Genomic DNA, 14,196 nt, shown 5'->3' with positions numbered 1-14,196 from the left:
AGTTCCTGGGGCCAAATCATACAACAGAGAGTGCCCCCTCCCAGCATTATTTTTTTAATAGATGGGAGTGCCCAGGGACAGGGTGGTCTGCATGGCCCCCCTGATTGTTCTTAAATTTAGCCCCAGGGAGGTGGCAGTCCATGGGATATAGTAGACCCCCGGGATGGTGGTCCATGCGGCCCCTCTCCATTGATAAAATAAAGCAGCGGGGAGGGGGTGGTCCCCGGGGCTCAAATAAACCCAATGGAGGGGGGTCCTTGTGACTTTTTAACGATGCCTGAGGAGGTGGTGGTCCACAGGGCTTCAAAGAGCCCTGGGTGGAGGGCCCATATGCAACCCTCCATTTTATATTATACTGCATGCACCCGGGACCTGGCCCACCCGTGGCTATACTCAATAAGCATAGGAGAGCAAGATTGTTTTTATTTTTGCCCCAAAAATGTGAATCACCTGCATTTTTTAACTGTAATATATCCAAAACTAATGAACAGCTTTATACTAAATAGCAAGAAGTGCGATCTCCGGGAAAAAATCTACCTTTCTGCCATATTTGATGTAATCCCATCCAGCGGTTCAGGCTGCAGGTGTGTCTAAAAACTCCATTGTAATTAACATGAGAAATGCACTTTTTTTACACCCCCTTTTTCTTGCCCCTTGCTTGACGAATCACCCCGAAACTTTATGTAAACATGCTCCTAACTACAGTAACTATCTACCCACAGTATATATTATTACTGAAAAAACAAAGGTTCAAGTGACATTAGGGAAAATTTATTTTCCAATTTTAAAAAAACCTGAAATTCACCATATATAGTTATTTCTAGTAACTGTATTTTTTACCCTAAGGTAACATTCAGGCACATGCATCTACAGAAATTGCATTCGCAAATGGTGCGAATCGCAAAATTCGGCCATTTGCGAATGCAATTTCTTATTTTGGGATGCATCATGTTGAAACGTTTTTTTCGCAAATCTAAAAATCGCAAATGGATTTGCGATTCCTTAAAAAATCGCAAACTTAAGGAATCGCAATATTTTCTCAAAAATCTGCATTCATGAAAAATCGCTAATTGCGAATTTCTTAGAAATCGCTATTAAGTATTCTTACATTCAGAAGAAGTGAGAGCTGGTGGTATTGGTTTTTTTTCATCTAAACATGTGAAACTAATTGGGAGAGTATTTAAGGGGTTCCACAATTGTTCAAAAACTCTTTTAGGATGGCAGCAGTCATTGTCCTGGCACGTAGGTTGAGGTTGAGAGCAGCAGCAAGGAGGAGAAGGATGCTCAATGAAAGAATATTCAGATTGCGCATCACTTTGCCTGGGCAGACACAGGCTGAAATTTATGATAAGTATAGGCTAAATGCTGACTCCATCTTAGACCTGATAGCTGAATTAGACCCCATTTTGCATAGACAAACACGTAGGACCCAAGCCATACCCACCCATGTACAGGTATTATGTTCTCTTCACCTTCTAGCCTCAGGGTCCTTCCAGGGTGTCATAGCCGTTGCTGGGGGGGTTTCACAGAGTGCACTATCTAGATTTTTCAATGATTCTCTCAATGCAATGCTGCAAAGGATAAGGCATCACATTATTTTTCCAAGCACACATCAGGAATTGCTGCAAACAAAGTTAGACTTCTACAACTTGGCCCATTTCCCACATGTAATAGGCTGTGTAGATGGCACACATGTACCCATTTGTCCCCCAACTGCAAATGAGTACATTTTCAGCAACAGGAAAAGTTACCATTCTTTAAACATTCAATCAATTTGCAATTCACAAACTATCATCACTGATTTAGTTGCAAGTTACCCTGGGAGTGCCCATGACTCCTATATTTTTAGACATAGTGCCATCCATGCTCGACTGCTTTCTGGAGAATTTGGAGACGGTTATTTGCTTGGTAAATACAGTCAAATTATATGTTCTTTCAATTTGTACCATGCGGTGGCATTACATTGATACTTTCTGTCTCCCATTTCTCCACACCATAGGTGATAGGGCATATGCTGTGAGGTCATACATACTCACACCATATCTAACTCCAGCAACCCGCAAAGAACAGCAGTACAACCATGCCCACATAGCAACCCGCAATGTCATAGAGAGGACTTTTGGTGTCATGAAGTCTAGGTTTCGCATACTGCATAAGACTGGTGGAGCATTGCAATATCGTCCTGATGTTTCCTGTAAAATAGTAGCAACATGTGCCATGCTGCACAACCTAGCCACTAGGAGAGGCCTAGAACTGGATTTGGAGGATGTACTACTAAACATTGACAACCAGCCTCAACAACGCCATGCAAGACTACATGGACCTGACGCAGCAGTAGGGAGGAGAAGAAGGGCAGAAATTACTCAACATTACTTTTAAAAGAGGTAACAAGCATGTCAGTTTTGTTCAAAATTCACTCATTTTTATTTTTTGTAAATTAAATAAGACACATTCATGCATGTCAAGTTCAAACATAGAATTCATTTGTTTTGACTTTCTTCAGTCACAGAACAGTATTTTGAATTTTCAAATCCTTCAAAAGGCAGACAAGTACTTTGCAAAATCATTTTTTTGTCCATGCACACCTAAAGCGTTGCTTTTTAAATTACCCACACCCATGGATGTGCTGGTTTTATGTTCTTGATGTCTGGAGCTACAGCGTTCACCTACTTGATTAGGTTTAGCTTGGCTACTGCTTTTTGCACAATCATCAGTAATCCCCCCTTGTACTGACTTTTCAATAGTTACATCAGGTTGCATGTCATCCACAGCACTTTTGAGTGACATCATTCCTTCATAAAGCACCCCACAACATTGACTTAAATCCTTCTGCATGCAAACTGTATGTTTAATTAGTTGAGCATTGCTGCTGGTCACACGATTTAATGCCCTGCTGTAAGTGTGCATGCTTGCCACTGATCTCATGTGCCTATTGCAATTGGCAATGTTCTGTGTCTGTATGGCTTCACACATTGTTTCCATGGCTGTTACCATGCGGTCCAGTTTATCACATGACGCCATATGTGCTCTTTCAATAACCTTTGTCAATTGACACAGACTGTTATTCATAGCACTGATGTCTTGACTGATATGATTCAGTTTGCCCTTCATTACCCTTATATCTTTCCCTTGCAGATGTTTTACTTTGAGCAGCTTCAATCCAACAACACTGGCATGGCTGTCATCTTGTGAGGATGATCTTTGGTTTGAAGAACGTGCCCTTCGTCTATAAAATTGTTGAATTCTATTATGACGACTTATCTGTGTATTTTGTGTGGCAGGGATTTCAGCACTCTGCTGCTCATGTACATGTACATTGGGCTCTTCTTCAGTATCTGAGTGCTCTAGTTGGCGCACTCTGCTCCTTGGTTTTCTTGTCTGCACAGTGGGTGAGGATGTCACTGAATTTTGTTCTGCTGTGTTCTGCATTTCCATATTAAAATTGTCTTCAAAATCAATTGTTTCAGTTTCCTTTTCTGCATCTATGAACGAAATAGTGCATTCAGTGTTTAAAAATGTAATTTTGAAGCTTTTTGTGTTCTGAAACAATGTACATTTGAATTATAATAAACATGCATCATGCATGGAATCCTACACTGACATTGCTGATGTCTTACTTTGATTTTAAAAGTTATTTTTCTCAGAAAGAAAATGTTCCTAATAAATTAAACTACAACTCCCATGATGCATTGCTTCATTCACATAAAGTGACTTTCTGACCACCCTCTTTCTATGTAGTAAATTGAACATGTGGGGAATTGATCATGAGAATCTGTGATATGAATAATGGGCTCCTACACTCTCAATTGTTTGTAAATAAAAAACATTAACATGAAAACACTTACCTTGTGATGTGCCAGCATGCTCAGAGGTGTCTATTTCAATCACTCCAATGACTGCTTCTGTGACAAGGGCCCCCTCAACCATGTCCTCAAGGGGGGTATTTGGTCTATCCCTGGGAGGGCCACCACCAGTCCTTTGGGCAGTTTTAATCCTGTTAGCAATTCTTTCTTTGGCACGACTGCGGAGGTCATACCAGCGTTTCTGTAGATTGGTGATATCACGGTGGGCAACCCCCACAGCATTCACTTTGGCTTGTATTGCTAGCCAAAGTTTTCTTTTAACTCCTTCAGGGACCTTAAGGGATTGCTTCCCAAAAAGCTGGTCCTGCCTCAAAGTGACCTCTTCAATCAAAATCTCCAGCTCCTGGTCACTGAACTTTATTTTCCTTTTCCTGGCATGCAGGTCTTCAATAGCACTTTCAGAATCCATTTCTCCTTCAACAGCACACAAAAAACACTCCTCTAGTTCCTGCAAGCAGAGCTCCAACTGCCAACTGCCACTCCTGCTGTTTAAACTAGGCTACAGGTGTGTGTAATCAGTCTCCTGGCTTCCTGGGTGTGTCTTCATTGAAATGCATGATTATGCGATTTCGCATTTTGCGAATTTGCAAAATGCGATTTCGCAAATACGAATTCGCATAATTCTTGCGATTCGGTAAAATTTGCGATTTTTACCGAATCGCAAAAAAATCTGCAAAAAATGATGCATATCATTTTGCGATTCTTTATTTGCGATTCCTTATTTTTCGCAAATAAAGAATCGCAAAATGTAACAATGATGCATGTGCCATTATAACTCACACCCTCGCCATGCACAGTCTTACCATCAATTATATAATTTCATATGTTGAAATTATGTTATAGAACATGTCATAAGTGATGAAATATGTGCGACAATTTGCTGCTCATGGCGAAGGAGAAAGCCATACTTACATCAGGGCATGAGTTATTGTTACTAGCGATAACTAACTGGTGAATATCCGTTTTAATTCGTTTTAATTGTTGCATTGGTACTAAGATTTTCACCTAAATGTAATGTCATTTTAACCTATGTTTTTCAGTGAATTTCTAGTATTTTTTAACCTAAAGTAATATTTAATACCCTATGTAAAACCAACCCCTGTCGTGCACTGCTGTGCATGGCCTTCGGTGCCCAACCCCTGACAATGCGCGTTGAGGGTTTTGCCGCAGGTCCTGGCCTGCAGCCAAGGCCTACATTCCATCCACATCTGGGAGCCAACCCCCGGCGCACACTCCAAATGCTATGCGTGGTGTGGGGTTGGCCGCATGGCCTGTCCATAGGCAGCCAGCTCCCAGATGAGTTAGGGGATCTTGTGGTCCTAGTCCCAAAGCCACTATTGGCCCTGGGGTACCTTTTTTTAATAAAGGGGAGAATGGCTGTGACTCCCCTGCCTCTCCAAGCCTGTAAAGGCACCAGGCACCACATTGCTGGCCTCAAACAATATATTATTAGGGAAAATGGGTGCACGACCTCCCTCCCTAAGCCTGTAGGGACCCCATCTCCCGGGGCCAACAGCATTTATTTATTTAAGGGAAGGGGTTCCTGGCCCCTCTCCTGAGCATGAATAGGCCCTGGGGAACCGGTCCCATGAGGCAAAAGAATATTAATGGGGAATGGGGCATGTGGCCCCCTTTCTGAGCCTTAAAAGGACCCTGGGGCCCCATCTTGCAGGGCCAAAAACATTTATTTTAGGGGTGTCCCCCTCCCCAAAACTAAATGGGCACCAGGGACCTCATCCCATTGGCCCAAACACAAATAATAGGGGAGCGGGCAAGCGGCTCCCCTCTCAATGAAGTTATTATTTGGGCCCGGAAATGGGTTCAGGGAGGAGGTTCCAATGCCCTTTCCCCTAAAAGTAATGACTTGAGCCACTGGGGATGGGGTCCCTGGGACCAGCAAAGGATGGGGAGAGGGGCCGCATTCCACCTCCCCTTTTAATTGACATGGCCCTGGGGATGGGGCCCTTAGGGCCCACCTGTGGCTCAAGGAGGGAGGGGCATATGCCACCTTCCGAAATTATAATTTGAAATCTCTGACAGGCATTTTCTTTTTTTAAAGATTGGCTAGTACTGCGGGAGTCCTACAGGAATTTTGCGGGATCGCAACTTTAAAAAAATATATATATTTTGGCCCCAAGTACACATGGCCTAGCAGGGCAGGATATCCCTACCCTGCCCCCACTTTATATTTTATTTAAATGCAGGGCAGGGGACTAGGTTCCCGAGTCCTGGAATGGCTACAGTAACATTTTTCTTCATGTTGCAGGAAGCGATTCAGAGTGCTTTCTCCTGCAAGAGCTTATCTCCTTTGGAAGCAAATTGACCCAAGGGAAAAAACCCCCTGGGCCAATCAGACTATATGTTTTGGTTAAAGTAATATATAATATAAATGATGGATCTCAAACTCAAGCCAAATTGATAACAGAAACTTTAAATGATGATCATCTTTGAGGTATGCCCTGAGCACATGCTGCCTAAGATGAGAAGCATGCCATGGAAAGAAGTATTGCTGGTTCTGCCCAGATGAGTTGCTCTGCTGCACGAAGGTGTAAGCAATTCTTTTCAGAATATTGTTACTCTTTGATATAAAGTCTTCAGAGCAGAAGATGTTGTTGAAAAACAAACAATCTGCTAGTTAATCTACCATCAATTGGTTTCTATCTAAAGGTGCACAACTACTACTTGTATAAATGCTCCAACATTGCCCAGAAGTGGCTATGGAAGCCAATCAATCAATCAATCATGGTATTTATAGAGCGCACTACATACCCAAGAGGGTCTCAAGGCGCTCGAGGGGAGGGGGGTGCCACTACTGCTTGAAGAGCCAGGTCTTGCGGAGTCTTCTGAAGGTGAGCAGGTCTTGGACCTGCCGTAGGTGGGTAGGGAGGGTGTTCCAGGTCTTGGCGGCGAGGAAGGAGAAGGATCTTCCACCTGTGGTCTTTCAATGGATGCGAGGAACAGCGGCGAGGGCGAGGCTGGCGGAGCGTATCTGTTGGGTGGGGGTGTAGAAGCTGAGTCTGCTGTGGAGGTAGGCCGGTCCACTGTTGTGGAGTGCTTTGTGTACATGGGTGAGTAGCTTGAAGGTGATCCTCTTGTCGATGGGGAGCCAGTGGAGGTCTCTCAGATGGGGGGGTGATGTGGTTGCGGCAGGGGATGTTGAGGATCAGTCGGGCTGAGGTGTTTTGGATGTGTTGCAGTCGTCGTAAGTGTTTGGCCGGGATACCTGCGTAGAGTCCGTTGCCGTAGTCTAGTTTCGATGGGGATCCACTCGTAGATTCTGTGAAGCATGCGGAGGGTGTTGTAGCAGGAGGGGGAGACGGCGTTGACCTGTTGGCCTGCCATGGAGAGGGAGGAGTTGAGGATGAATCCTAGGTTGCGTGCATGGTCGGTGGGTGTCAGTGCTGTTCCCAGTGTGGTCAGCCACCAGGAGTCGTCCCAGGCCTAGGGGGTGGGTCCGAGGATGAGGACCTCTGTCTTGTCAGAGTTCAGCTTCAGTCGGCTGTTCATCATCCATTCAGCGACAGCCGTCATTCCCTCGAGGCGGTTAGTTTTGGCGGTGCCCTCGTCCTTGGTGAGGTAGAGGATGAGCTGGGTGTCGTTGGCGTAGGAGATGATGTTGAGGTTGTGCTGGCGGGTGACTTGAGTGAGGGGGGCCATGTAGATATTGAACAGCGTCGGGCTGAGGGAAGATCCCTGGGGTACGCCGCAGATGATGTCGGTGGCTTCGGAGCGGAAGGGAGGGAGGCGGACGCTCTGTGTTCTGCCGGAGAGGAAGGATGTGGTCCAGTCCAGGGCCTTTTCTTGGATTCCGTCTTCTTGGAGGCGTGTCATTAGCGTGCGGTGGCAGACCGTGTCGAAGGCGGCTGACAGGTCCAGGAGGATGAGGGCCGATGTTTCACCGTTGTCAAGTTGGGCCCTTATGTCGTTTGTGGCGGCAATGAGGGCTGTCTCAGTGCTGTGGTTTCTTCAGAATCCGGACTAGGACGGGTCCAGGATGTTGTTGTCCTTGAAGTAGTGGGTCAATTGCGTGTTGATGATTTTTTCGATGACCTTCGCCGGGAACAGGAGTAGGGAGATGGGCCGGAAGTTCTTGAGTTCTTTGGAGTCCGCCTTGGGTTTCTTGAGCAGGGCGTTGATCTCGGCGTGTTTCCAGCTTTCCGGGAAGGTGGCTGTCTCGAAGGAGGCATTGATGACTTTCTGAAGTTGGGGTGCGATGGCTGAGTCGGCTTTGTTGAATATGTGGTGAGGGCAGGGGTCGGACGGTGATCCTGAGTGTATGGAGTTCATGATCTTGCGGGTTTCGTCGTCATTGACATTAGGCCAGGAGATCAGGCGGTTGATGCTGTTGTAGTTCGCAAGTGGGGTGGGGCTTGGTGTTGCTGTGGTGGTCATCGTGCTGAAGCTGTCATGGATGCCAGCGATCTTGTGGTGGAAGAAGGTGGCCAGCAAGTCGCAGAGTTCTTGTGAGGACGGGATGTCGTTGGCGTTGGCGCTGGGGCTGGCGAGTTCTTTCACGATGCTGAAGAGCTCTTTGTTGTTGTGTGCATTGTTGTCCAAGCGGGTTTTGAAGATAGATCTCTTGGCAAGTCTGATGAGGTGGTGGTGACTGCGGGTGGTGTCCTTGTGGGCTGCGTGGTTGTCTGGTGTTCGTTCGTGGAACAATTTCTTCTCCAGTTTCTGGCAAATATGTTTGGAGGTCTGGAGTTCTTCGGTGAATCAGGCTGCTTTCTTGCTGGTGTGGCTGTTGGAAGGTTTCTTGAGTGGAGCCAGGGTGTTGGTGCAGTCGGCAATCCGCTGTTTGAGGTTGCAGGCAGCGGCGTCTGGGTCGGTGGGTGGGTTCAGGGCGAGGGTGGCGGTAAGCTGGTCCTCATTGACTTTGCTCCAGCAGCGGCGGAGCGGGCGTGGGGCGCCGTGGTGCTTGGTGGGCTTTTTGTAGGCAGAGTGGACGCAGCAGTGATCAGTCCAGTGCAGAGAGGATGGGGTCAAGCGTATGACCGGCAGCGTGGGTGGGATCAGTGACGAGCTATCTGAGGCCGAGGCCGCGGTTGGCGAGGTTGTCGATCAGGGTGGCGGAGTTGCCATTGTTTTTGTTCTCGAGATTGAAGTTCAGGTCCCCTTGAAGGATGTAGTCTGTGGAGACGAGTGCGTGGGTGCTGACGAGGTCGGCGGGGGGCCTGTAGACAAATGTTCCTCTGAGGGTGGTGTTGTGGTCTGTGTGGATTTGGAAGTGTAGGTGTTTGTTGGTGCTGAGGGTGTCATCTGTATGGGTGGAGACCTTGAGGATGGACTTGTGGACGATGGCTATTCCTCCTCCAGTTCAGTTGGTGCTGTCTCTGCGGGCCATCTTGTAGCCATCCGGGATGGCAATGGCGATGTCGGGGCGAGGCGTCGTTCCACCAGGTCTCGATCAGGAAGGCGACGTCTGGGGCGGAGGTGTCGAGTAGGTCCCATAGCTCGACGGCGTGTTTGCGTGCGGAGCGGGTGTTAAGGAGTATACAGCGGAGGTTGTTGGGTCGGGTCCATGGTGGTTTGGTGGCTCTGTTGCAGGTGAAGCTGCAGGTGCGGCAGGAGAAATGTCCGTGGGTGCATTTCGGGGCAGCCTGGAAGCAGCTGTGGTCTCGGCCGGCATGGAGTGCGTGGAGGGTGTTGTCATCGTACTGGAGTCCGGTGTCGTAGCAATTACAGGGGCCAGGGGTTCTGGCGCTGGGCACATTCCAGGTGCGGACGGCGCAGACGGGCTTGCTGCTGGCGCACCTCTGGCACGGCCACGCAGTGGCTGCCATTTAAGGCGTGGAGGGAGATTGAGCAGAGTGCAAGGGCAATAGGGCAGAAAACGAAGCTCAGAACACGCATAGGGCACAGCAGTGGAAATAAAAACATACAGGTGGCAATAACAGTTAAACACACAGGGGTATAATACTGGCAAGAACTAAGTGGCACAGAATAACTGAGTGGCACAAGATGAGTGGCACAGAACAAACAGTAATACACTAAGCGGCACAGAGCAAATACTTAGATACGGGCCACAGCTGACAACGGCAACGCACAGGGGGCACGGCAGGCTCGAACTCCTGCTCTGAGCGGCAGCGAGGGGGTGGAGGCAGAGGCTCACAGGTGGAGCAGTGCGGCAGGAGGGGAGTGACCTGGCCTGCAAGCAGGCCTGCAGTGCTTCAAGGGATTTTGATGTTGATACACAAAGATGTCCTAAGTGCCGTTTTTAAATGCATGTACTCACTTTGAGCCAACAATATTTGCTTTGTTTATTTATGGCATTAGGAAACTCTATACAAAACTCCTTTCCACATCACAAATTAGTCACAAAGAGATATAAAATCAGGTGAATACATAATTGGGAGAATGCACATCAGTTATAATAAAAACCAATAATGTATCTGAAGTTAAAATACTAGTTAACATTTGGGTAATTAATTTAACAACTAGTGAACTAGATGGATTTCTAGTTGTTTTATTTCTAAAAGTAGGTATAGTAGGCTTTTTCCTGATGCCAAGATGTAGGTAGTTTTAGGTGGTGATTACAGCACAGACAAATGTTGTACTGAATGTAGAACCTTCAAGTTTAAGAGTATTACTGTTTTTCTTAGGCTTCTTAGACAAATGGAGACAGTGAGAAAGATTTTTAAGTTTTAAAGAATATTTATTCATCTTAAAATAGCATACAGTAGAATAATACAAAGCAATTAAACAAGATGTTCAGATAATTCTGAAGAAAAGTAAGAAAAACTAAAATGGTATTCATTGCATAAATACAGAACATTACAGTCTGATTATTTATCAACTTTACAAACTTGAGGGAGTGTTGTTGGATATTTGATATTAACAAGTCTTAAAATCTTGTAGGGGAAGTCAGGGAGGTTGTAGAACCTCCTGAAGAGTTCGGGAGGAAAGCTGCGATAGTGGAGTAATTTAGAAATTGAGTAACTGGTGTCCAAAGGGCCTTTTGTTTTAACACAAGAGATAAAGGATGCATATACGTAGTATCCAATCGGTGGTTGTGACAAACTGCATACCACCACGCCTTAAAAGACAATTGTGTAAAATTCTTCCAATTACGAGTTATTTGTTGGAAATCAAGTGCTAATAACAAATCTAGCATCGGCAAATGAAAAGGAGCATTAACCCAAACCTCAGATACACTACCTAAAAACACATTGGAGATAGAGAAAGAGACGTTATTCTGAAAATTTAGATTCATTTGGCACCAAACTTGTAACCAGAATGCATAAACTAGGGGACAAGTGAAAAGTAAATGTTTTAAATCAGCTTGTGGTGCAGAGCAAATCCAACAAATGTCTGGAGTATCAAGGTTAACCTTGTAAATTGTATCAAGTGCAAGAGTCTATTGTAAATGAAAAAAAGTGTTTATGTAGGACTCCCTGATTTTAGTCCGGATTCATAACCAGGAAGATATAGGTAGAATTGTGGAAAGATCTTCTTCCCACTTGTGTACAGTCCGAGACTGTGAGAACGTTTTTTAGATAAGGAGGGTTTGTTGTGGTTGATGACTTTGGAATCCAGAGAGCAGTGTTTAAAAGGATCCTTAACATAATTAGTTATCAGTTTAGGTCACGTAGTATGGGGGAAATTAAACCAAAAGTACAGAGTTAGTGATAAACTCTGCGACTGGACCCTAATTCCAAGTTGCACAGTACTACAGCTTGAAAAATGCTAATTTTGTAAATCATTTGTTACCCTATGGTAAATTTGCTCCAACATGGTATAATTACAAGTTAAACCACATGGCATGGGAATAACTATTACTATGTGGAACCCAATCGCTTAGAGCAGGTGGTATATGTATGCAGGGACCACTTGTTTAATAGAGGAAGGTGGGGGCATAGGGAAGAAAAGGGGAAGGTATTTTCTTGCATGGAGAAGCATTCTATGCCTCTGTCAGAAAAATAAAACATGGAACAATGTTAGGCTGTTGATTCAATCAAAATCTCATGCCAATTTACTGTGTGAAATTACCACACAATAAATAAGGTCTGATTCTCCCACACCTGGAAAAAACAGGTGTGGAAAAACTTACCTACTCATAATCAGAGAAAGTAATATTCCATGTAGTTATACTGCTCTGCTTGACTCATAATTAGGGCTTAAATGTAATTCTTCTTTGAGCACTGCAATAGAGAACCTGGGTTTTAAAAGGATGGTATCCTTTTTTAAAAAAATACTTTTATTGAGATTTACTGATGTCATACAAAAAGAGTGGATAAAATGTCATTAATCCAATAATTCTTTAAACAATACAGAGAGAGCAGATGACAGATTCCTAACAGTTGGTTACCGAATATATAAATAACATATAGCCAAAAAGGTTGTAAAAAGCCAGACTGTTAATATATTGCAACAATTCATTTGACAATAAATATTCTTGATAGAGTAAACATTTGATTACAATCTAAAACTTCTCCATTTGGCAAGTGGAGCCCAAATATTTCTGCCTCGTTCCCTGGATTTTTTACCCTTTAGCTCGTACAGACAGGACTCTATGTTGTGCATTCCAAGCAACCTTGCCATCCACATTTGAAGGGAGGGGGGGTGGTATCCTTCCAACCTGCTGAGATAAGAATGCGAAGGACCGCCACAGACATAAAAACCAGAGCCTCTGCATCACTACCTAGGTTCAGTTTACTATCTGTGCCTAGAAGCATCAGGGTAGGGGATAGAATGATTCTACAATCTAGCAGCCCCTCCAAAAAGTTGGTGATTTCCCAACGTATTAAAGTTAAATTATCACAATGGTGGAACATGTGGAGTAGATCTGCGGGACCCGCATCACACCAGGGCCTTTATCATTGTCCCTCATACCCCAGGCGAACAGCTTCCCCGGGGTACGATATAAATGAAACAGCGTTTTGTAGTGCTGTGCCCGCAGATTTGAAGATCGAAATAGTCTCTTGTTTAATATAAGGGCTAGATCTAGTTCAACATCTGGGTCTCCTAGCTTCCCTGCAAGTGCCGAATCAGTTTTCTCCAAAAAGTCTTGCAAACCCAGCATTAGCTGGCTATACACTACTTTAATTTTATTACCGCCCTTTCTTAGGTAGTCAATCATGGGGATACAGGTTGTTATGGAGATCCTGGGTCTAAAGGCCGTCAACTTTCGAACTAGCTGCCCATACAGGAACCAATGATTGGGTGGAATCCCATGCTTACGCGGCATCTCTTCAAACCAAAGGATGTCATCCCCCTCCATGATGTCCCCTATGGTCCTTATTCCATGTTCTCTCCAGAACATGCAGTTCCTGTCTGTACCCAAGTGGGGATAAAGGTTAGAGTTCCAGAAGTGGAGGTGCACATTAATTTTTGGTATATCCAGCAGCTTTTGAGTAGCTTTCCAAGTCCCCCACATCCCGTCCAAGATCTTGTACCGGGCCTTCTTATAATATCTGCGATATACTTCACGCAGCAGTAGACCAATAGCCTTCTTCCCCAATAATAGCTCAAAAATAGATGGAGGATTCTGCCTATCTCCCGGGACAGTTGCGGTACTAGGGTCCGATTGAAAAAGCACGGTCATTTGTGCCAAGAGACATGTCCAGTGATATAAACGGAGGTTTGGCAAGACGAAGCCCCCCCTTTCACATGGGAGCGACATAAGATTCATGGAATGCCTAGTCTTCCCATACTGCCAGATAAACATATTAAATATTGATTCCAGATTTTTAATTAATTTGTCCTCAAGCATTATTGGGATTGCCCGAAACAGATATAAAACTTTCGGGAACATCGTAATTTTGAGGACATTTACCCTCCCTATCAAAGAGAGGTGCAGGACATCTAATCTTTTCAATTCAGCTTCAATCGAGCCCATAAGGGGAATGTAGTTATCTGTGATGATCTTATCCACCGAGGCATTAATTCTTACCCCTAGATAAACTGCTGAGTCTACATATCTACTGTCTACCTTTCTGATGTTTTTGGTGCTGATTATCTGAGTCTTTCCCTCATTTAGCACATATCCTGAATTATTTCCAAAATCCTTAGACAACTCAGTCAGAATGGGCATCGCCTGCTGTGGTTCGATAGTGAGAACCGCCAGATCATCGGCGTATGCTAACAGTTTGTTTGAATACCTATTAAGCGTCACTGGATTGATCTGTGGGCACCCCAGGATTTTTTGGATCAGGGGGTCTATTTATAACGCGAAGAGGATCGGAGAACAGGGGCAGCCCTGTCGCGTCCCCCTTTTGATTACGAGCTCTCTCCCATTACTAACACCCGGGCTATCGGATCTTTATACATCGCTCTTAGAGCTCTGATGACCTTGGGTCCGAATCCCCTACCTACAAGGATGCCCCACAGGTAA

This window comes from Lissotriton vulgaris, chromosome 7 (assembly GCF_964263255.1).
Source record: "Lissotriton vulgaris chromosome 7, aLisVul1.2, whole genome shotgun sequence".
NCBI lineage: Eukaryota > Metazoa > Chordata > Amphibia > Caudata > Salamandridae > Lissotriton > Lissotriton vulgaris.
This window is presented reverse-complemented; position numbering follows the sequence as displayed.